Genomic DNA, 26,723 nt, shown 5'->3' on the forward strand with positions numbered 1-26,723 from the left:
TACATAGTTACATACAAAGTCTCTTTCGAAATAATGTATTAGATTAAACCGTATACATATAATATGTATATGTATATAAAAAGAGAAAAAAAGAAAAAATGCGATATGTGTATGTATTTGGGTATGTGCTGGACCGCGGAAACATAGCCAATCAGAGTCAAGTGGTCGAGGAGACGCGGGGAAGCGGGAAAGTGGGGGGGGGGGGATGTGGAGCGTCATGTGATGCCAGGCCGGGCGACGGGTGACACATACACACATCCACGAAGACACATACATTCATTCATCATTTCGAACGGGGGAACGGCGGATTAATACGCGCGCGCGCCTATAATTTACCTTGCACTATATCAATATACCTACATATGTATGTATATAACATATAACTTTATTTTAATTTGTTTATCAATTTCTTTCCGAAGTCACCCGTTGAAATCAACGGGCACAACACTAACACAACACTAACCAAAACGGTGTCTGTAATTCGTTTCTGATTGGCTCGATTGGTCAAAGACGTTTGTGATTGATCGGTCGTTAAATAATATTTTTTTTCTATTGTATACACACTAGCTAAGAAACAGGTTAGGTTTGTGATGGGAGGGAGTGGAGAGGGTGAGGAGTAAGAGGAAGATGGAGGAAAACCTTATTCCCATCGGTCCACTTTAATTTTGTAAAATATTTCAGCATTTCAAATTTATGTGACGCGTGACGTCCCATCAAAGCAATTCACTCTACCGCCCATAAATAAGTTTTACTTCAAAAATGTATGTTAATTAGAATTTGGAAAAGTTTGGGAACTTTTTCCTCTACTATACATTCTGATTACATGGGTATGCACATTGAATAATAATGTTACACATGCACTACGATATGTACACATGTTGAATATTATAAAAGCATATAAAACTACAACGGCTAGTAATGTAGTATACTAGTTAGCCACGAGAGCCCAATCCTAGATAGAAAAGTCCTTACACAAACATACAAACTTTGCTTTTATTACGTATGTACATAGTACCCCGACTTTTGCGCGACAGTCAAAAGCGCCCCGACATAACCGCCCTCACAATACTGCGCGGTGACAAAATCGCGAGAGACATAACCGCGCGGTGACATAACTGCGCTCTGACAAAACTGCCGCAGAAAAAAAAACGCTCGGCGACAAAACCGCGCCAGAATATATGAAAAATTAAAACATCAATTTCTACTCCAATTTTGACTTAGATTTCGCTATTTTCAGTTGATTAAGTTTATGTTATTTAAAAATTTTGAATTTGTCATCTACCAATAAATATTTCTCATTTTCTCTCATAAGAATATTACAAAGAATATTTTCGAAAGTAACTTTGTAAGTTTGTTTTGGCGTGTTGTTCGTAAATCCGTGACATCATCGAAAAAGTCGATGGCGCGGTCTTGTCGTTGCGCAGTAATGTCGGGGAGATTATGTCGGAGTGCTTATTTACCGAGTGGTTTTGACTGGACACCATGTACATATGTTTATATGTACATACATATCAGTGACAATCTATGTATGAAGAACTCTTAGAAAGTTTTCATTCAGCCATTGGGACTGCTCACGTGCCACAACTATGAAAATACTTGCAATCCTGTGCGAATTCTGAGCCAAGTCTTTCGTTGCATTCGAGTTTATTGTGTAAATTAATTTTTACAAATCGTTGTGCACTCGCGATCGAGTTTTAGTCTTATTGCTCGCGTGCTGTTTTCTTGCCGCTTTCGCCCACTTATGTACAATAAACACATCTACAGTATCCCGTCTTCGCAAAATTATGAAATATTTGCCGGGCCGGGGTACAAGTTCTTATACTTTATAAATTAAGTTTGGCCTCCTGCAGTGGCTAGTACGAGGACGTGGCACGGACGCTCTAACGACCCGAACAAATCCCTCCAAATACGCTTTTCAAAGTTTTACTTTATAACTTTTGCGGAAGTGTAGGAAAAACTCGCGCGGCGCCTTTCATTAGTGCCTTATTTATTGGTTTCGAAGCTTAGATACGAGAAAAAGTGGACTTCTCTCGTCTCGCTCTCCTTGGCGCGGTTATGTTGTAGTACGTGTGCCACCCACCCACCCACCCATCTCTATGGACTGCTCTTCTTTCGGATGCTGGATTAAACGGCTCTGGACTCTTTCTTTCTCTGTCTCGTTTTGACATCGACGAGATCGCGCTGATTCAATTTATGCCGGCGCGAAGTAGAACGTGCTCCCGGGAAATGTTGGTATTAAACGACTATCATAACGGAAGTCTTTTCCCAGCCAAAAGGGAAAAAGAGTAAAAAAATAATATGAAGAAAGCCAGAAGAATCAATAATACCTCATCTATAATTGATACGGCATACTCGGTTTCGAAATGTCTTGGGATGCTCTCTTCTGTGGTAATTTTACTACTAACGAGGAAAAGTTTATCTTGTAATGTTCAAAAACCAAAAATATTCGCAGTGAAATTATAATTTATTTTTATACATATAAATATATGGATACTAGGAAGGCCCAACAGGTAATCCCTAAACATTGTTGCATTTCTATATATTCTTATATATCAAAAAAACTTCGAGAATGCCATGAACTCGAATTTTTGCGAGAGATACCAATTTGGTGGAACCGTATCAATGAAATCAGATAAATTAGAAACTTCAAAGAGTAAACGATCGACTGGAGTCATATATACAAGGTCGGGTCAGGAAACGAACCCATGACTACTCGGTTGAAAGCATTAAACGTTGACAATTGAGCTGTGAATATTTTTGGCATGAACCATTAACATTATTTCGTATTTCAAAAGTTTGAACCTCAATCTTTGAGCTTTGGGCACAATTTTGTCATTTGGTAATATTTACATTATCTTATTAAGCCTTATCTTTTATTTATTTTTGACAACATATGAAACTAGCTAATAACTTTGTTAATGACTGGTTCAAAAAAACAGTATACTATCTATTGTAGAAATTCGTCCACTACAGTTTTCAATTTATAATACGATTATAAAATTTGGTATATTATCAACTTTGAACAGGCTGGAATTCCGGAATCAAGGGCGGAGAGTCAAGCATGCATAGGCAATCACTCTAATAGTCGAGAGCTGTCATCGTCTCGAGAATTTTAGAATTTTTAAACATGTTTATGACGGTTAAATCTCTAACGAATTAGCGGAAACAATTGAAATCTCTATCGGGGGCCAAATCCCACAAAAAGTTGTTTCAATGCGATCGGAAGAGTTTAGGAAGGCATTTCTTACGAATGTATTTGGTGAAACTGATAAAAACCTTGTAAAATAATGTGCATACTTTAACCAAAAACATCTCATATCAACGAGTTGAAAACAAGAACAAAAAGATCGTGAGATGTCAGTGACAAACGTCACTCTGACAGTTGAGCTTGAGGTACTTGGCCATAACAAGCATATTGAATCACCATTATAATATAAACATTTTAACATTCGATATATAACTTATGAGTGAAATAAAAATGTATATGAGAGATAATGAGAGCCTATAATGCAAATTATATAAGATATAGTGTAAAAAAGATTAAGTTATAGGCGCTTAAACAATTAAAGTCTGACTAAATGAGAGTGAAGCGAAAAGAAAGTGTACTACTCCTTTCATCCAATGCAAGCCGCATTGCTGCTTCTAAGTTTGCGTCTGTCAGTTGGTTTCTAAATTTGTTTTTAATAAAGTGCATTACACTGAATGATCTTTCGCAATATACGGTAGTGGGAAAAATAGACAATATTAATAAAGCAATTGTTGCCAGATCTTTATATTGGTTTGTTTCATTGTCAACGTATATTTCCGACCAAAATTTTTGAACCGAAATATTATTAAAATGATTATTAAGTACTTGATCATGACTAATTTCTAATAATAAATATTTTACGTTAGCCCAGTTAATTAATCTCAATACTGAAAATGATTTTAATCTATTTTGTAGTACTATGAAATTTTCATTTGTCATCTTAATAAAAGGGGAAGATACAAAAGAAACAGTTTTAAAAAAATTCAATTCTTCGAACTTTTTATCAAGTTCCAGATTCAGAGATTTAAGACGCTCTTTTATTTTAAGTTTTAATTTTAATTTTGAAGTTGTGTCTGTATCTTATCTATCAAATCACTAACAGAAGATAAAATTGAAAAATGTCATTTTCAACTTCTGTCACAAGGCTTTTCGCTATATTTTTTAGTTTGTCAATGATGAGCATGGTTTCTATTATTGTTAAGTTACTTTTTTGTAATTTTTAAATTATATTTAAGTTTTTTAAAATATTAGTTTTATATACTATTAAGTCGCTGGTGGCCGCAGTAAAATCCACTATTGACCGCATGCGGCCACCGTGGCCGCACTTGAAAACCACTGTTCTATACGACGAGAAAAGCCTTTAAATGCCTGGATTTGTCGGATAGTTCTGAATTAAATAGAAATTTCTAAGACGATATTTTTTTTCACTTTCAACCATTTGTAGATTATATTGAAATGAAATTCACCACCGTATAAATACCTTTTCTAGAAAAAGGTTTTCTTTAGTGGTTTTCCCCCATACCATTTCAAGAGGACAGAATATCAAGTAGAAAAGGGTGATGATTATGGCGGGTAAAATGAATTTAGTTGGTGTCAATTTTAGTACGAAACCGTCTAAACTAAATTTACCAGGCTAAATGTGCAAATTCTGAGATGATTCTGTCAAATGAATACCATGTATTTGTTAGTTAAGTTTACTCAATAATCTATACATTATACATATGTAACATTTGGGGATTGAATTTGCATCATTTTGTTCACTGTCCAATACTCTACCCTTGCGTTAAACAATGTATGTACGTATTTCATTGTATCAGTAATCAATATTATGCCACAACACAAGGGGCAAAGGCACAATCAGGATAATAGCAATTAAACGGAGCGTGATACCCTCGAATTCAGCACACTCTCAGGAGGGGTGTTAGTCTCTTTTGTTATCGAATACCTATGTATATGTATATGTACGTACATACATACATAAAATAGATGCGTTTACTTTGTCCGCTTTAAAATCGGCAAAAGTCTATCTTTGGATGTTCGGCATTCGCTTTGGGAGTTCGTTGACGTCTCGGTTATATTGATGACGCACACGGTGGCACATGTCAAATTCGAATTGAACTGTCATTTGTACGGTCGGATGACCCAGTATGGAATTCCTTTGTGGCTCTTGACTCGGTCCTAAATCCGATCTCCGATTTGTGTATCGGAGTGTGTGCTGAAATGTTCAGATGGAATTCGCTTATGCATAACTCTGTAATCCGCATCAAGTATGTATCACGAACACTACTAGTTGTGGTAGGTATCTCGTTTCATTAGACTTTAATACAATTTGTCTGCTTAAACTGGGATGCTGTCTGTCTTGTTCAACTTTAATCTATCGTATTCCACATATTGTATCCGAGTCTTATTTGCTTTCTTATAATCGGAGATTATTTTAACGTACATATGTTTTTGTCTGGTAGCTTGCGCTCAGCATTATTTTCACAATTGAATGTGATGTATGAGTGGAATTTTGATCTTCTCTCTTCCATTTGGGCCTCGCAGGGATGTTTTGTATTTGCGGTTGGTTCTTATATATTGGTGCTGGCTATAGGCGCAAGACATTCCCTATTTTGTATTTTATTATTTGATATTTTTATTATTTATTTTATTATTGTAATTCTATTTTTAATGATTATGTATAAATTTATTTTTTTGTCCGTGTATATATGTATGTAAATACATATATACAATACAGGAGTCCCTAATACCATTGTGACGCATTAGGAACTCCTGTAATGCCACAACCAAAAATAAATAAAATGATGGCTCTTTATGTATAAAAATGTTTCAATAGCTTAGCCGTGTATAAAATTGGATCTATGCACGTTGTTGACGGCTCTTAATTAACTATTATTATTTAAATCGTTTAAACCATCAATGAAACCCTCAAAATGAGGTTACCCCCATTTTAATATAGCCAGTAAGGGCGCAGACCCACGCACGTGTTTTTTTTCGCCTGATCCTAGGCCAAAACTCACCCCCTTGGAGTATTTTCGGTGATATATTTTTCTCGTTTTGATATACAGATGTAGGTTTGACAGTGGTCGATATAACGGTGATTCCTATATTTTAAGAAATGTAGGGGACACTTGTCGAAATAATAAGGTCGTACGAATTAGCAATGACATGGTCCGCCCATTCACAGCTGAAGTCTATCTAGGCATGTCGTGCCGTACGATATTGCCTGTCTCGCCTTAAGATTGCTCTAAAGAAGAAAAATGTCCAAAACACTTAAATTCCCAATTGAAATAATAGTCAAAAGTATGAAAATACGTAATAACATAAACCAAGCACATTTAATTCGAAAAATGCGCGGAATTCAATAGATGAAATAATTGCAACACGGACAGGAACTAAATAGGATTTAAGATGTAATTTCAACGAGAAGAAATGGAAAGCCAGACGCGGTACAGTTAAAGTTAATAAGATCGTACGAATTAACAATGATATAAGACACGTGCATTCACAACTAGAGTCTATCTAAGCATGCCATGCCGTACGATTCTATGTACATATATATATCTGCGCTGTAAGATCTTTCCGTCATAGATCAAAACTGAAAAACTATAACAATGTCCTCTTGAAGCAGTTTTTTTAGTATTGGCCTTTTCTAACTACTCCTATATATGGGGTTGCATTTACATACATACATAGTATGTTAGTATTCGAGATATCACAAATGGACTTAGCATTAGTCGTAATCCTCATTATTGGCCATAATTTGCGGATATCTCAATTTTCCTCTTAAACAGAGTACAGTATTCCGGTTGGCTTAAATCGTTAGGGAATTATTATAAGTCCAAGTATAAGTCGCTTCATGCAGTTGTTCCTTCTCCCGACTAATTTTCATAGAAGCATGTAAATGTAATTGCTTTATGTCGCGTCATTTCTCCGTGCATTCTGTTTAATCCTCAATTCTCAAAGGATATATGTATGTAAATGTTGGTTTGTCTCAAGTATCGTCTCAAAGCAGCATAATCTCCGTCTATCTGCCGTCCTAGTTATCCAAGTTTCCACGAAGACGGATATAGAAAACCAAACTTTAACAATACCATCGATCAATAAGACGATCAAGCTTAGAGCGAGGTCGCATTTACCGATGGTGCACATTTCTGAATTTGAAAGTCCTCAATTACAATCCGGAATGGAGCAGTATAAACTTGCGGGTCTCACAATACCGTCACTGTCACCGACCGAGTTCGTTTTTCTTTATGGGTTTAAAGTCAAGGATGGCAATAATGGCATTTGGACATTGCCGAATCCCCCCTCCCCCCCACGGGAGGGTGAGCTTTTTCTTCTCATCTCCCGTTGAATTTGCGGGCGTGGACCGCATCGGTGAAGCCCCACAATTGGGGCTTTCGCTCGCAAATGTCCGATCACTTGGAGCAGAAGACCGCACTTCCTTTTTTGCGGTCTTCGCGCCGAGTGCCTCGCCCTGATCGCCTTTGAATTATTAAAGCTATTCCCTCCACCCTTGGTCGTTCCTATTCCCTACCCCCTATCACGCCCCCTCCCCACCGACGTTTTGGTGCTTCCGTTTAATATTCATGAGAAATGGCCGAGAGTCGGGGACCCAACGCGCGCGCGACCCATTGTTGCTGAAGATGTCACTTTGAAACCGCTCAAATGACGAGTCCTCCATCCCTCGTATTTATCGATTGACCCCTTCCCACCTGCCCTGTCCCATCCCATGTCCCATTCCGTAGACTTATGGCTTTCGACCTCTGGAAATTTGACCGCTTTAGTGCGGTCGTTAATTCGCACTAATGAATTACGCCTCGAGGCGTTTTCGTACGAGTGCAATGTCAAAAAAAAGTGAAACCAGTATGTGTAGTGATCATACCGGTTCATCGACTCGTCGCGATTCAAGTTTACCGATTTACGTAATGGTACATAATGCGGGGCTGCGATTGGGATTTTGAGGTCACATTTTGACATTGTTTCTTATGCTGCATTTTCTTTTTCGACCAGATTTCTGCTAGTGTTGAATGGATCGAAAATTTATATTTTCTCTCCCCCCCCCCCCATACCACACTTTTATATGTAAATGTAATATATGTATGTATACATAAATAAATAGTATGTATATATTTTAAACGTTACGTTTTGTTTGTTTCAGTTTTTTTTGTTTTGAACTCTTCCAACCCGAGAAGGCTGATATAGGCGTTAATTACTGTGTGGTAAGACTAATTTAATTATTATAGATTTTAATTATTAGGACCATTGTCTGTTTGAGATGCACCTATCTGCTACGTATGAACGTTTTTAAAATACAAGGCCGCGTAGCAGTACAAAATGGTGAAACCATCGTGTAGAGTTTAGGTAGCTTTTCGCCGAAATTTTGAAGAGTTGCTCCAAATTATAAATGTTTAATTTATTGGTTACGTTAATTTGCTCTCGGAAAAATCAAAGTTCGGCTTTATATATTATTGATTTTTAAATGCTTTTTTTTATTCCTAACTTATGTTCACAATACATCTTGTATCTATTTTAATAGCTACTGATCATTTTCTATTTTACAATTTTTTGTTAGTTATTATAGTATTATTTTGTTTTAATGTTAACGTTCAGCATAATAGGAACAAGAGCTCAAAAATTTCTTATAAATGCTCATAATACATCATATATGTATATAATATCGCTATTATGTGTGTCTATCTATCTATTTATCTGAGACGACGCTCGCCATATTATGTATAATAGTCGCTTCGATTCGACATATATACATATATGTACGTTGCAGCTAAACCACTGCCAACAAAACGTATACGAATATAATATCAAAAGAAAAACTTTTTGCTACAAAGTCTCCGTGTATTTACCGCCATCTATTGAAAATTTATTTAATTAATTAATTTTTATATTGGGGTTTTATATTTTTAACGTGTAGGTAGATAGTTTTTATCATTTTTTTCACATTAAACAATTAAATATTAAATTAAATATATTTAAAAGATAGTCGAAAAAAAATCGAACGCGTGCGAATCGAACACAGAACCGATATATTTATTTTATTTATTTTTTATTTAATAACTTAATATGCTGACACCCATGCGATGATATTTCATCGGGTACAACAATAGTTTAATACATAATATCAACTAAAGACTCTCTAAAGTCGACCGTCTGAAGCATCCTTGGATAATCTTTGTCTATACCTGAAGGTTATGGACATTTTGTTGTATACTTTATATATATTATGTATGTTAATACTTCTATAAAATAAATTAGGATTTTTATATCCGGCAGGATTTTTGGTATAAATTATTCGTACGTAATATATTACGAATTTTCCTCGCCTGAATGGAAAAGCCCCATCGAATATTTGTATCGTTCGAAGAGCTTAAAAGCGCAACATTCCAGACTCGCTTCACAATAGGCGGAAGAAGTGTACCGAGTAAAACCCCACTTCCTTTATCCGTCTATCGTGGATTTACGTTAAAATTTTATTACCGTGAAAAGAGCCTTTATTGAACGCTCTTTACCGTCACGTAGTACGTACAAACGTACGTATCTAGCTACTTACTAAACGCTTCTGCGACGTATTAAACGTCGATATCTGTCGAGAGCGTTTCAAATGCACGCTTTTCATTCTATTATTTTTCAGACCTAATGCTGAAAAATGAATAGGAAAAAGAACTTCGATAGATGACGATCGCGATGTTATTAAGTTAAGGAAAAGTTGGGAAAGCTGAAATGAGTTCCGTTGTTTGCGCTCGCTCGACTAGTTTCCTTGGGTACTTACCCTACCCAAGGTATAATATAATATATACCTGTAGGTATAATATACGTGGGTGTTCGTATAAATACTATAAATACTCTGTGGAACCGACCGAGTCAAGTAGGTAACTCGACAATAATCGAGCCACTTTGATTTATTTCGAGTGGTTGCGGTTTGGGTTCTGGAGTCAGTCGTCTGCCGAAGGACGGCTAAGTGGTAGTTACGGTTCCTCATTTGAATACGCCTTCGTTCCGACGATCCGATGGTTTATCTTCACTGTCAACACTCACCTGTGAAGCGAATTTGTCGATCGAGAGCTCGCCTCCTAGGTTTTACCCCACATTTCAAGTGTCAATTACTTCGATTCGGTGAAAAATCAACCGAGCGTATTCCGAGCGCGCCGGTGAGGTGGGTCTTAAGCGATTCCTTTCATCCTCCTTCTCACCCCCTTTCTATATTGCACGTCAGACGGTTTACTTTTGCCATGTTTAAATGGCACGTATATATGATTTCGGATGTCAGCTGTGAAGTGGCTAGTGAATGATGTTTTTTTGAGTGGTTTCGCGTTGTCTTGTGAAGGGGGTGGATTGGGTGGAAGAGAGTGTTCAGATCGACACTACGTGGGTAGAATTTTGTATTTTTTTTGCTATTTGTATATGACTATTTATAAAAAATATAATTGGGGTGTACATTTACTTTACATATATAAGGCCGCAAGGACCATTGAACAATCTATATATATATATATATACAATATATATATAAAATTGAATGTCTGTGTGTGTTTCTCGTATAGGCTCCTAAACCACTAAACCGATTACGATGGAACTTTCAGGATTTGTTGTACGCATGTCGGGGAAGATTACTGTGAAAAAATAAAGGGGAAAAACCTCTTAATAATAATATTCGTAATTACGATTTTAATGAAAGTAAAGCTATCCCGCCTTCAACGCATCACGCCGCAAGTGTGACAATAATCGCGCCACGCCTACCTCGCACTCGAATGTACTGACCATTCAGGGCTGTACCACAAACACACAGCGGATGGCCCACGTCAGCAAATATATCTATACCTATATATAAAATTGACTGTCTGTGGAACTGGAACGAGAACGGGAACGGGAACGGGATCGGGAACGAGAACGGGAACAGGAATTGCACGCGTTATTATGGCATTTCAACGAATGCCGGGTTCAGCTAGTAATATTATAAATAGAACAATAAAACAAAAAATCATGTTATATTATCTTTAAATCCTGTTCTCCATCATGTCGCATAACTTGAAGGTTTGTCTAATTCGTTGTTAAAATTGGATAGATAGAAATACATCAATTTTATTTACATTTAACCAGCAGCGTGGACTAGTGGTTAGCATTTATAGCTTTCGAGCGAAGTGGTCATTGTTGGATTCCCACTAGTAGCTGTTGGTTGGCCAGACCTTGGTTTGTGACTCCAGGTCGATCGCTTCCTTTCAGAGATTGTCAATTTTTCTGATTTTCACTGAAACAGTTCCTGTAAATTGGCATTTCCTTTCCAATCTCTCTTTAAAATCTCACTTTATCTAGCCTCTTGAGGTTCGCCAATTTCTATAATAAAATGCTGCAAAAAAATTTTCATATATGTCAGTATGGATGATGTTTGTTTGAATTCGCAATATTAATTGTAGTATTGTATTGTATCTGTATTATGTAGTAACTCGTCGTTTTGGAGCGACCTGTAAAGGCGAGTGTACGTACACGTTCGATTGAAATAAAATAAATTGATTTTATCTCAAGGCTTAATATGAGTCATACAGTATCAAATGATTTATTTAGCTTTAACTACAGCAAACGATGTAGTTATCTAACTACCATTTACAGTATATCGGCGAATAGAAGCATGATAAGTGATTGAAATTCAAATTATGAATAACTGCATCTAGAATAATTTGATATGTGTCTGTATGTAAATACACATGTAGTTAATTTTATCTTTGATTTGATTCAATCCGAAATTTCATATATCTATTAATATGAAGCTTATGAAAAGCTTCACGTTTGATTTCCCCCCCACAAAAGTACATACATATACGCATATGAAATGTATCGAAATCCATTTTCCGTTCGCCCAGCGCTGAAAGTAATTGTACGTGGGTATGCCTAGGTGTATTATACGCGATCTGTATTATATGTATATATTTTTTTCGCGGCGTTTTCTTCATCTCGAAGAAAAATCTCTACGTGAGAATCGTAAAAATACGTTTATGAGCTCCGTATCGTACGATAAAAGTTAATTTTGCAGAACTAATGCTCGACCCGGGGAAGGAGACGAGGAACGGGGCGGAGGCGGGGAGGGGTGAAAGGGATGAAAAGGGGGAGGGACGTTTTGGGATGGATGTCATTTCGGTACTCTGGGTGTATTCAAACTAGGAAACTGTGCTACACCAGTTACCGTTTTAAACATGCCTCATTTAGCGCGTGCCTTTTTTGCTGTGCCTCCATTAAAAGTCAAAGTGATTAACATGATCCTTATATTATTTTCAAAGGATGCTTTCAAAAGTTGCGCGTACGTGTTAACATGTCAAATGTAATTATTTATGATATAAATAGGAACTCAGGTCCAAGCAGGGGCGGCTTCGGAAATATATATATGTATTTATTATATACTCATACATATGTACTGTCACGTTCCAATGAAAGATTAAATAATTTTTCCTTTTTTTTTAAACTATGTACTTGGTTAACTAACCAAGATTTCTTTATTATTATTAAAACGTTACATTTATCGTATTGGTAAAATTTAATTATGGAACGGAGAATTTAAATGAGAAACGTAGAACTGTTCACTATTTAACTTTGTTCTGCTGATGTGTTGACTGCTACTCTCGGAGTCTCGATGGTATCGACTTTCACTCTCAGTGTCTTGATGATGATGACTACCACTCTCGAAGTCTCGATGGTCATGACTAGTCACCGGAGCCTGAGGGGGCCGTGTATTGTTCAAAGGTTGTAAATGCATTGTTAAAGGTTTGCCGAACAATGGACAGCACTGTGACTATCCTACCTCTAGTCATGACAAAAGGGCGGATAGGGAGCGTGCTTTTTCCAGGAATCAGGGCGTTTTGGGTCTCTTTACAAAGCTAGAGTGCAAAAAAAAAGGTTCGGCGAACCTTTAACAAAGTACCGCGAACAATTCACAAAGAACGGCACGCTTCCAGCCCGCTCACTAGTCATGAATACCACTCTCAAAGTCTTGATGGTGATGACTAGAGGTAGGATAGTCACAGTGCTATCCATTGTTCGGCAAACCTTTAACAATGCATTTACAACCTTTGAACAATACACAGCCCCCTCAGGCTCCGGTGACTAGTGATGACTACCACTCTCGGAGTCTCGATGGTGATGACTAGAGGTAGGATAGTCACAGTGCTATCCATTGTTCCATTGTTGTAAATCCTGTGTAAAAAAGGTTCGGCAAACCTTTAACAATGCATTTACAACCTTTGAACTATACGCTGCACCTTCTGGTCCGGTGACTACCACTCTCGGAGTCGATGGTGATGACTAACTTAAATTCTAACAGTAATGAGTTTATATACTCTTCTTTAAAATAACGAAGTGTTGAAGACACGTGTCGTACAATTTTGGCTAGTCAGTGTTTAAGGTGTGCTATAAATCAATGGTGTTACTTATTAAATTAGGTGTGCCACAAATCATGTTTGAATGTCTGAGATAACGCTTGCCGTACTATAATGGTAGTTTCGATTCGACATACATATGTATGTACATATGTACGTCACAGCTATACTACTACCAAAACGTATATACGAATACGATAACAAAAAAACTTCTATATATACTATTGGCTACCAATGAATTTACCGCCATCTATTGAAAATTTATTTAATAAATAAATTAATTAATCAATTTTTCTATTGGTGTTTTATATTGTTTACATGTAGGTAGGTAGGGGGTTTTAATATTTTTTTTCATATTAAACAATTAAATATAAATATATTTAAAAGGTATTTGAAGAAAATCCGACCGCATGCGGATCCAACCGACACATTTCTTTTAATTTTTTTTATTTAATAAATCATGTCAACACCCATGCGATGATATGTCATCGGGTATAACACTAGTATTATAATGTTGATAATTCGATATGCCAATACCCTAACGTTAACGTTTTGACGTCTCTCTGCTCGAACCAGTCGATCTTTATTTTCAACTCTCTAATTTTGGCTTTTTGGCTTGATTTTGGACTGAGGTTAAAATCTGACCATTTGCGGGTTAATATGTATGTACATATGTAGGTATATAAATTCCCGGTTTATTATATGTATGTACTATGTAGCTTATTAACGTATGTATGTATGTATGATATAACTTACGATGAGGTATAAGTGTATTGATATCCGAAACGCGTCTAAATTCGCGATGTGATATTACACTTTCGATTCGATATATGTATGTATGGCATGTATGATATTATACATGAGAATGATTAATTTCCTGGGTGATTAGTGATCTGTTTACTGTCAGTTGACTCGTGCGGTTTAAGTTAACCCGTTGGAATCGGTATCGAATGTAGGTCGACCCGGTTAGTGCACGGTAACCCTTAGCCCTCCGAGCCGTGTTTTCGCCGTCGACTGGTCGGTGGGAGATGACGAGAGGGTGGGATTCTGTGGGGAGGGGGTGGTGGCGGTGGTTAGCGGGGGGTTGGTGCAATTCGGGTTTCTCCCATCAATCTCTTTCAGAAACACTCGGTCACATATACAAACGAGCCCTATGTAGGAAACTGCTTTGGCCAATTGTGCTTTGATTTTATATTTTTAAACGCAAACACATACTCTCGTTTCTCGTTTCGACCTCTTTCCCTGTCGCTACACTTCTTGTGTACAGAGTGCGGCTGAAAGTTTTTGTTTTGTTCATAAAATATTTATTTTTCTTTTTATACAATAGCTCTGGCATGGCGTACTGAATTTCAAGCCTCGTCAGTTTTCGACAAGTACATATTGATGTTGTTGAGCAGACGTAACAAGGTAAAGTTACACTCAAGTGGATTCCTATCGCATTATGGATAGTGATTGAAAATAGTGTTCGTCATTTCTTGAAGCACTTATACATACATACATACATATATGGTTAAATGCCGAAAGTCTAAATAATATTCCGTTACTAGTCACAGACATTACTAACAAACTAACCAGTATATTCCATGACAGATTCACTAATAACCATACTAACTCACTTGTAAAGAGTCTCGGTGATTACAGCAAATTGTTTATACCCTTCTAATAAACATAATCTGCTGTAGATCGTCGACTTTGGAGAGTCTTTAGTTAATACTATGTATAAGATGTATTATTAGCATTTATAAGAATTGTAAATAGGTTTTTGAGCTCTTTTTACTATTATGCTGTACATTAACTTTAGAATAATATAATACTAAAATTACTAACAAAAATAAAATAAAATTGTAAAATAGAAAATGATCTGTAGATCACTAGCTATTATAAAATATATATAAGATGCAGTGAGAACATAATTTAGTAACAATGGAAAGCATTTAAGAATCAAAAATTCAAATGCCAAAAGTGTTTAAACAGAATAGCTTAATAAACAGAATAGCTATCAGAGATTGCTTCTTTTCAAATTGAATGCTTAAAACTTGGTGTAGCATTAACCTTAACACCTCTTGATGTTAAAATAAACTTGATGATTTCCTAAAAATGAGTTGGTGTTTTTAGAATTGTAGAACTGTAGTTTGTTTTAGTTTAGTGCTTCATCAACTAGACAAGATACGTTCTCGTCGCGTTGCTTCATTATAATGAACCGCCGCTTTGGTTGTTGTCGTAGTTATTACTAAAGCCCGGACCCAGAGGGTGCCGCATATAGTTCAATTTTTGTATATGCATTGTTAAAGGTTCGCCGAACGTTTTTTTTTGGAATCTAGCTTTGTAAATAGAGCTAAACCGCCCCGATTCGTCGAAAAAGCATGGTTTGGGAGATAATTGAATCAAAAACTTCAAAAAAAGTGGACACACATACGGAGAGGTACCATATCCAGTCAAGTTAAAAATTATAAAAAAAATTAACGTCGCATCGATAAGAATTTCAGTAACCGATACCAAGTTTCAGTTCGATAGGACGAACAGTGTTCAAAAAATCCCCAAAATACACAGACAAACGCTTTTTTTCTAGATCATGAAAACGTGATCAGTGATCGATTCCGAGTTCGAATCAGTCAAAATCTCGAGTTCGAATTTTCGCATGATCACAAAACTTCATCTATTGTTACTACTTACATAGATAAAGTAAAAAAAAATTCTATGAAAAATTCTATCTTAACAATAACCATAAACTGATCTAATGACCATCCGATGTCTATGTATTACATTTACGTTTAGGAATCGTTAAGGTTCTCTGTCTCACTCTGTATAAGTATACAATACAGATTCCGCGACTGCGTTAATATCGTTTGTCATTTCATTCATACTTGCGGTTTCTGAGAATAGCTTCTGTCGCCTTTTCCTCCATATTGATTTTCGGCGCTATTCGTGGAAAAAATTGCTTTTGTATATTACGCAAAATATATTTGCTCTTTTCCCCGCTCTAAATCTCTTTGTTCTAAAATTATTCAAAGCAGGAAATACGTGAGGTTCTTCAAAAGTTCAGGTGTCGCATACACCTGGACGTAGTCAAACGCGAAAAGAAATTCACGCTAGTATGAAAATTGTTAGCTGGTACTTTCAAAATTTAAATTCTACACAAGCTTCCGAGCAATCAACGTAGTACATACATATATATGTTTTCACATATTTCGCGAAAATGTAATTTTTTTAATATAAATGTGGTTTCACGAGCGAGTCGTACGTAGTACATACGAAGTTTGAATATTAATCTTTTGAAAAAAAAAATAATGCCATTTTATTATACAATTAATTATGCGGCATTTTAGATATAAATCTAATCAAAATTTTGGGTAAATGGCACCACTTTCATTAATCATTACGAAATATGTTCACGTGTATATCGTATAAATACTTACACTCATAGGTTCTTAACATATGGTTCGCGATCCAAAATTACTCCGATTGGAATTTTTATGGAATTGCTAAATATTACCAACAAAAACAATATACTGAATTTAATTGCAATTCTTAATAATACGAAGATGTGTATTCGTCAAGCAGCTTATCTTTCATATGTAAGTAAATATCTTGAAGATGATATACCTGAGTTGCAGCCTTTCAAAGATATTATGATATTGGCTAATTTATCAAATTTGCTGATTTTTATCAAACGATTATCCTAATCTGGATCGCGCTTCAAAAAGGCTGAAAGGGCTCGACTTATATATGTATGTATATTTAGGTATGTTATAATAAAACTGTTACTGTCAGTGAAATTATAATTTCACTTGTGAGATTATAATTTCACTGAAGCAGTAAGTTCGGATCTAACAATAGAATTCCGAATTCACTTCTCAATGTTGTTGAATTTGTAATTCGAATTATAACGTACTACCAACCCTAACAACCTAATCTTAAATAAATAAAACCAACCCTAACAACCTAACCTAACAAAAGTTTAAATAAATTAAACCAACCCTAACTTAACCTAACCTAACCTTAAATAAATAAGTGTTGGATGCTAAGATATTATGATGTGTTTGCTTCCGTATCCATTCCCACACATGCGGCATCAAAAAAAAAAAAAAAACAAATCAAAAAATATAGAGGACCATGAAGAGAGTGGAAATGAATTTCGGGGAGGGTGTGTGAGTGCGAGTTCGGCATCGGAGTGGGGATGGAGAGGAGCGGGGTTGTGGTGGAGAGTGGCGCGATTCGCATCGGCGACGCACTATCATCCAACTGTCAAAAATAATACTTTCACTCATAGGGGCCAGTGAAAATGTAATTGGGTATGATTTCACTGAAACTTAAGTGAAATTATAATTTCTTAAACTTAAGTGAAATTAAATTATAATTTCACTGCGGGTATAATTTCACTGTGACATATATGTATATATAAATTTAATTACAGTACTTGCTAAAAATTAAAACTTTTCATATATAGGATGCAAGTTGCGTGTCGGTCACTATATACATAGATTGTTTTAAAGCTCGCACAAATCGCTATCGATTATTGTATAGCCATAAATCCGCTCATTGTTGTGCTTTAATTGCTTTCGATTGTACGCTTTTAAAATATTATTGTAATCTAGTTTCCATTGTTACACGTTTGTGATTTGCGATTCCAAATTGAATTCAACACTATTATGTGCATACATCTGAACAAGAGTTTTTCCCCGAAATACAATGCGAAGTTTTGTCGTTCGAATTAATGCCAGAATTATAAATTTAACGCTTATCTTTGTGCGAGCCGAGTCTGCGAAATGTAGTAATTAAATATTTATCTGTCAAATAACAGCCGCGACTTGAAAATCTTTTCGAAAATGATTTAATGAACCCTTTTCATTGTCTCCGAGATGACGGAAGCCTCCTCGAGCTATGTGAAAATAATTTTTATATTTATTTATTTAAATATCTTTATGTACATATTTATTGATCATATGGGATTGTAGTAGATGTATTATATTTATTATGTTATAAAATTCAGTTGGAAATTTTAAGTTGAAGGAAAGAAACAACCCCAAACTTCAACCAGTACTTCAGCGTAGAAAATATGTACACTGTTTATCTCATGATAGTGTATTTTATGTTAAGACTAGTGGTGTTAGCCGGCTTCGCTCGGTAAATCAAAATTAAATGAAAAACCTGAAAAGTGCTTTTTGTTGGGGCGGTTCTATCAGGGTGGTTATGTTGGGGCGATTATGTAGGAGTGAGATACCATGTAGATTTGGGTAGATTTTTACATATATACATACATATGTATGTATATATTAGGAAGGCCTAACAGGTTAACCCCAATGCGCCTTCCTGGTCAATTACAAACATCGATATACAATTTTTAGAATAGTTTTAACAAAGCATCATAGAGACATCTATGGATAAATTTTTGATAAACTTACATTTTCGGAGCATTTTTTATATAAATTGTCAAATTTCGAGATTCGCGAGAAAAAGGTCGAGATTAGTGAGAAATGGGTAAAGGTTGCCAATTTGTTGGAACCGTTTCAATGAAAATCAGATAACTTTGCAAACTCTGATAGGAAATAATTGACCTGGAGTCTGAAACCAAAGACCAGCAGCAACCAGTGGGACTCTAACCCGTGACCACTACATATGTTCGAAAGCATAGATGCTAACCACTAGTCCACGCTGCTGGTCATGGACATCATGGGGATTATCCGCTGTCTAAGTGTATTTGGGGTTTCACAATGGAGACCCCCGAATTGGTCTAACGGGACGCGTAAGTCTCTGGTAGAATTCTCAGAATCCGGACGAGAGCGTGAGACTGTGTGTGCCTGAGAGCGTGAGACTGTAAAACTTTACGTGCCTAAGCAACGGATAAATAAACGGATCGGGGAAGCTGTAGTGGGCAACTTGTCCTTTAAAAGGAAGTACACATGGTACATGTAGTATTCTGGAACGAGCGCTGGCTGCGCGTGGACCTCCTAAATCATTCAATAAATGCTGTGAAGCGAGTTTGGTCTTTATTTTGGATCCTCAACCCACCCCTACGCTACAATATTATATTTATTTAGTTATTTTTTACATATATACCAGGAAGGCCTTATATGTATACCCCAATGCGCCTTCCTGGCCAATTAAAAACAATACAACAATTTTAGTATACAAGTCGCTGAATTACACTGAATTAACACTGAAAACTCGCAAACTAACGAGACATCTATGAACTGTACATACATTTTATTGTATGTCCATTAATCATACTCAAATAGTGGTGACATAGTAGGTAGGAAGGATTTTTAGCCAATTTTAAACGGGAACCGTTTCAACAATGAAATCAGAAAAATTGGCAAACTCTGATAGAAAACGATCGACCTGGAGTCACAAATATCCAAGTCTGACCAGCAGCACTACAGATTTACTCAGAAAAATTCTTTTCAATCGATGTCAGCTCATGGGATCGAACCCGGCGCCTCTCGGTTTTAAGCAGTAGCTTAACGACCGAGCTATGCTGCTGGCTGATATATACGTATGTACATACATATGTTGCTAGGACAGGTGAAACTTTGTATGGGGCTTCTTGAGACCTAATTCTGTTCCTTCCAAAACTCTTTTACCACCTTAGTTATTCGGTGGTTCTTGTATTATATTTAGACACCGGATAGTCACAGTGCTATCCATTGTTCCATTGTTGTAAATCCTTTGTAAAAAAGGTTCTGCAAACCTTTAACAATGCATTTACAACCTTTGAACAATACGCATCACCTTCCGAGTCCGGTGACTAATTATATTAATGAATGCCGTAGTTGAAGCTATTTTTACTTTATCGTACGTAGTAACAATAGATGAAGTTTTGTGATCATGCGAAAATTCGAACTCGAGATTTTTTTTATACTGTTTCGTCCTTTTCCCCTAATAGAAAACTTTCTGCAATTATAATAAACATAATACGTAGTCTATGTCGTATTTATTGTTAGCAAGGACATGCGTATTGTGTTAACACGGCTATCAACTTCGCAGCTTAAGTTGATTGAGACCGAACACGATTCGAGCGTCTTATTGAATTCAAGTTGAGGTGTTGCTTTGATAAGTATTATTCACAATCCACGTAGAGGCGGGTCTTTATTATTATTTTTCCCTACATACGTATTCCCGCGTCGTATATTTCTCTGGGAAAAAAGTTTTCATCCACTTCACCCCACCACCCGATTCAATGGAAAGTTTCGTTAGGGAAACTTGGTCCTGACAGTCTGCCCCGGCTGTGTGATATGCGCTCGTGACTTGAAAAAGAAAACGATATAAAAGTCTCAAGACGTGCATTTTTTAGCAATGTTTACGATCAGGGTGGGCGTGGGGTGGGGGGTGGGGGAGGACTCCTCGCTCCTTTGCCGGCTTTTGCAAGCTCTGAAAGCTCCATTGTTGGGCGATATTGACTTAACCGGCTTAAACATTTACCTACATACCGTCTCCGGGTTGGGAAAGACCGATCGACCGTGTATTTGCTTTTATTACGAAGACTCGTCGACCACCCCATGACTCCCCCCTCTCACCCCCCCATGGAAGATTTTCCCTTATTCCGCGTACGTGAGCGCATACAAAACATCCCCGGATGATATTATCTGGGGTTACCATATCGTGGTATTTAGAAAATTATTTATTTTATGCTTAAAGATACAAGAATTTTTACAAGGCCTTTTCTTAGCTTTACTTCGCCTTTTGGTCTGACACATATTCAGTTTGGTCGCCGGTAGAAATTTCAATTGCTTCCGCTAGTTTGATGGTGAAAAATAATCGTAATAAACACGTTTAAGAATCCAAAAAAATTTCGAGACGATGACAGCTCATGGCTTGTTTGTTTGACTTTCCGCCCCCCACTCGTTAATTGTTTAAACGCCTATAACATTACCTTTTTGACAGTACATCTTATAAAATAAGCATTATAGGCTCTCATTATCTCTCATATATATTTACTTTACTAATAGGTTATATAATTAATGTTAAAATGTTTTTTATACTAAAAAAAACTGTTTCCAGATTTCGCACTTTCATCCTCAAATTTAACGTAGTCTCAAAGTAGTCTTTGGTTCATATTTGGGTTTTTTTAAGAGATGTTCATTTGGTTCGGTGATTACTGGTCACAAATTACTCGTCACAAAGTCACTAAAATCTCTATAACGGAACATCTGGCAGCCGAAAAGTCCATCATACTAACGATAACTATCATAGTAACGCGAACTCGAGTGCCAAATATTGTGTATTCGCGATTTTCATGGCAAAAATTGTCTTTGTGACCACCCCAATGTGACGAATAGTCCAATTACCGTTCATTTACCTATATGTGTATGTATGTAACTGGTCACAAATTCAAAACAAATGTTTAGAAATTTTATGAAAATATTCGTTTTTACAAGGTTTATATTTGTTTCACTTCGTTCAAAAATAAGTGGTCCCTTGCTAAACTCTTCCAATCGCTTTGCAAGTTTGACCTCCGATAGAGATTTCAATTGTTAATTCTAAGTCGTTAAGTTCAATTGTTAATTCTAATTGTTAATGCTAAGTCGATAGTGAAATATAATCGTCATATAAAACCCATTGCCAACAGCCAGTACTTTGTTTGAACTTCTGACCCGACTCGTTATGTGAGATTTTAATAGTTTAAACGCCTATTACTTTATCTTTTTCACACTTTATGTTATACAATTTGCATTGTAGGCTCTCATTATCTCTCATATATATTTTTACTTCACTAATAGATTATATAATGAATGATAAAAATATGTTTTTATAAAATTGAAATGGCCGATGCGGTGTTTGTTCTTTGGCCAATGCGTTCTCGCCGCTTGTTTGACGTCTCTCTTTTCGATGTCTTCTATCTTTGTTTTCAACCCTCTGCTTTCGACTTTTTGAATTGATTTTGGACTGACTGCGTCTCTTCACTAACAGAATAAAGATAACGGCCAAATTTTGCACGCTTGATTTTGATGTCTCTCTCTGCTCGGACTAGTTAATCTAATGTTTTTTAAGAAGCTAAATCCAAAAAATAAGCTCGTTTAGTTAAAAAAAATCACATTAGTTTTTGACCGACAAAGGGTTGAAATCGAAACGGAAAAGTTTTCATTGAAAATTTGAACCGATTGAAAGCGGGGCTTTTTTTCCTGCAACAATTGCATTCGCTTTGCATCCGCTGGAACGTGCCCAACTGCCAAGATGCACTCGCATTCTTAAGTAAAACATTTGCAATTTTATATCCTCGTTCGCCGATTGTTTTTATTTCGAAATTCAATTAAGCGAAACGACAAATATCCGTAAGCGGTTTCGCGCAGTTTAAATAAATTCTGTATTTAACATCGTTTTTAAATCTCATAAAATTTATTAGCATTCCATTTTTTTCTACCTGTGTGTGTGACTCAACATCTGTTTTAGAATCTAATAAATCTGCTGAATTGAAACTTTATTTTGCAATAGTTTTTATATATGTACATGTATGTATGTATTTATTCTCGAACCGAAACGTTTTACTTACGTTTGCAGTTTTTCTTTACTTTATCTATTTTTTGTATGTGTGTGTGTTTGACTTTTCATAAATCATACTTCGGAATTGATTTAGTGGAAAATTCTTATTTTTATAATCTTTAAAGGGTAAAAAAAACACATACAAATATATAAACTAAAATCTACTGTACTATATTTCATGTATCGAGTTCACATTGCCCACATTTTTATTATCAAAAACACGATTCACGTCTCAGTATTAGCATACATATTTATTTGTTTATTTATTTACATATTACCCACAGTGATATTACAAAATACTTTAACGCGTCACTGTGACCAGATATTTAAGCATAATACAAATACTACATATAAGAAAATTAACGAGACATCTATGTTATCTATAATAAATCTTTAAAATCATATTCAAATAGTGGTGACATAATGGGTAGGATGGTTTTTGCCAATTTTAAGGAGTAACCGCTTCAGCAATGAAATCAGATAAATTGGCAAACTCTGATAAATCGGAAACGATCGACTTGGAGTCACAAATATCCAAGTCTGACCAGCAGAATTAAAGATTATAATTAGAATAAATTCTTAAAATACTCGCAAAGAGCAACCGATGACAGGAAGGAGCGGGTCGACCGAGCCTCGCTTCCGAGCCTAGAGGATCCGCCCTGTCGAGAATTCCGACTTTTACCAAAAATTAAGGGTGGGGGAAAGAAGTGTGCTCTTATAGGGGGGTGATACGACAACTCGTTCACAGATTTTCCGTAAACCGAGGATGCGCTCCAGGCATTACGTATACGGCCATCTCTTCCTCACCCCGTCTGTTCACCAAGATCTCGTTTACTATGCCATTACGTATGCAGCCATCTCTTTTACAGACCGTCTGTTATCGGTGAACAGACGGTCTGTTTTTGATTTTTAAATGCTTTTTATTATTACGAAATTATGTTCACAATACATCTTATATCTATTTTAATAGCTACTGATCTACTGATCATTTTCTATTTTACAATTTAATTTAATTTGGTTAGTAATCACAGTATTATATTATTCTAATGTTAATCTAAAGCATAATAGGAAAAAGAGCTCAAAAACCTATTTACAATCCTTATAAATGTTCATAATACATCTAATACATAATATTAATTAAAGACTCTCTAAAGTCGATGATCTAAAGCAGATTGTGTTTAGGTAATCTGTGTTTATACCTGAAGGGTATAGACATTTTGTTGTAATCACCGAGACTCTTCACAAGTGTGTTAGTATGGTTATTAGTGATTCTGTCATAGAATCTACTGGTTAGTTTGTTAGTAATGTCTGTAACAAACGGAATATTATATGTGGCATGCAGTTTTTTCAGGTTAGTATATATGGGTGTATTATAAATTATTTTTAGGGATTTATTTTGTATTACTTGGAGCTTGGAAAGGTTAGTATTCGAGGCGTTATTCCATACAGGTGAAGCATAGGTTAATAATGGTAATATGAGCGCGCGATATAATTTTATTTTATTTAGCGTTGATAAAGAACTATGGCGATTAAATATTGGATATATTGAGGATATACCCCGCATCGCCTTGCATTTCGCTGCCTCAATGTGATGTGCCCATCTCATTCTTTTATCAAACGTTACTCCTAAATATTTTATTACTGATTGCCATTTCAGGCTTTCTCCAGAGGGGATTTTCAGATCTGAACTTGGCTTATGCTTTCTAACACTAAAGAATATGGCGACAGACGGTCTGTGAAAGAGATTGCTGCATACGTAATGGCATAGTAAACGAGATCTTGGTGAACAGACGGGGTGAGAAAGGGATTGCCGCATACGTAATGCCTGGAGCGCATCCTCGATTCAGGGAAAATCTGTGAACGAGTTGTCAGGTAACCCTTATAGGGCAGGGCGTTCAAACACTTTTCAAATTAATGTTCACGTCAAAGCTTTTCGACAAATTGGAATCGACAGAGCAAGCCAAGACGACTGGATAGTCTTGTACCGCTATCTTCGTCAGACTATGAACCCCCTACCGAAGATCGGTTTGTCGCACTCGGCACCAAATGTGACAGCACTCGAAAGGAGTAGTAGATTGTGATGAGCGACGAATTTGAATCGGGCTGTTTTGGATTATGTAGAGCGCGTGCGTGTAATGAAATAGCAGGTCGGGCTTATCGGGCCAAGAGTTGGCTGGAGGCCGCAACGAGAGCCACGCGGAGCACTGACCGCTCAACCGGTCCAGTCGCCGACTCCTTCCTTCCTCCTTACACCCTCACTGCGACTCCTACGCCTCGTCTCCTTCTTCCTGCCGCCTCTTCTTCTGCTCGTTCCGAGGCTTTCTGTTTGGGCGGGTCTCGGTCTTCACTTCCCGAAGCACACTCCACAACCTCGAGCGGAACCGACAACGCCTTCTTCTTCTTCTCCGAAGACGATGTGTCTTCAACAGACCACTCACATAATACAAATACCTATACTATTTTTTTCAATACGTACTCGATTCTGACCGTGGCTGACTTTACCATGTGCTATTTGCCGTGTAGTGTAGTTGTCTCGAGAAAGGTTTTTTTTATTACTACTAGCCTCTTCTTGGCTCGCTTTCGATTTTTTGGGTTGGGAAAAGCAATTGTTTGCTAGTTGAAAGATCGTGAATTGTAATCTTGGTTGACGTCGAAAAATGTATTTGATTTCATTAAGAGGGCTGGACACCAGCGCCTTGTCCATACAAACGTATTACACTTCTCCCTTCCTCAATTATGGCACTACAGAAATTATTTTTAAATATGCTATGGATATCCACCATTGGGATGCATCTATTGTTGTATTTTTTTTTGATAAGTTATTTTTATTAGGAGCTACATAGGAGCCGCCAAACTACGTGACGAGCTAGAATGTTAAGTTACAGAAAACACAAATATCGGAAGGCAAAGATCGAAAATCGAAAGATCTTAAGTCGAAAGATCAAAAGAAAGGATGCATGGTAAACGGTACATACTCACTGAATTTGCGCGAGCAGGGTACAACAGGAACAAGAGGAACAGGCTTTTCCTCCCGTATTCTGCGCGCGCACATTAATACGGGAGGAAAAGCCTGTTCCTCTTGTTCCTGTTGTATCCTGCTCGCGCAAATTAAGTGAGTATGTATCGTTTACCATGCACCCTTTTTTTTGATCTTTCGACTTAAGATCTTTCGATTTTCGATCTTTGCCTTCCGATATTTGTGTTTTCTGTAATTTAACATTCTGGCTCGTCACGGAGACCGCTTTTTTACACCCACGAAAAGAGTCCAGCGTGCTTATTAGTAAAGCCCGGGCCCTGAGGGGGCTGTATATTGTTCAAATGTTGTAAATGCATTGTTAAAGGTTTGCCGAACCTTTTTTACAAAGGATTTACAACAATTGAACAATAAACGGCACGCTTCCGGTCCTACCTCTACTTATTAGTTGTCTCGTGAAAGGTTTTTTTTTATTACTAGCCTCTTCTTGGCTCGCTTTCGATTTTTTGGGTTGTAAAGCAATTGTTTGCTAGTTGAAAGATCGTGAATTGTAATCTCGGTTGAAGTTGAAAAATGTATTTGATTTCATTAATGATTGCCATTGCTACACAGTCCAGATTGACCATCTCCTGTCAGATTGGTTTTTCTGAAAATAAGCATTGTCACTATGATTTAACTTAATTAATTATATGTCATTATGATTTAACTAAAATGTCCCATTCCTGAATTTACATGATATGAAATATCTGAGTTTGAGAAATGTGTGTTGGTAATAGATACTTTTGCTGCATACTAAGTACATTGAATCGTAGACCATGCACGTCCTCGTGGCTTCCAGCTGGGAAGGGCGTTGCTTCAGTTCATT

The 26,723-nt window shown here is 36.6% G+C and overlaps 1 protein-coding gene across 3 annotated transcripts in view; it reads left to right on the forward strand.

The window, feature by feature from the left end:
- The window catches only part of LOC143915053 (protein turtle-like), a 373,910-nt gene that overhangs the window by 38,297 nt on the left and 308,890 nt on the right, over positions 1–26,723 (forward strand). For all 3 annotated transcript variants that reach the window (XM_077435466.1, XM_077435467.1, XM_077435469.1), the window contains exon 2: positions 8,190–8,250. The gene's annotated coding sequence lies outside the window, so the exon portion shown is untranslated. The remainder of the gene's footprint in view (positions 1–8,189; positions 8,251–26,723) is intronic.

This window comes from Arctopsyche grandis, chromosome 8 (genome assembly GCF_051622035.1).
Source record: "Arctopsyche grandis isolate Sample6627 chromosome 8, ASM5162203v2, whole genome shotgun sequence".
NCBI classification, from domain to species: domain Eukaryota; kingdom Metazoa; phylum Arthropoda; class Insecta; order Trichoptera; family Hydropsychidae; genus Arctopsyche; species Arctopsyche grandis.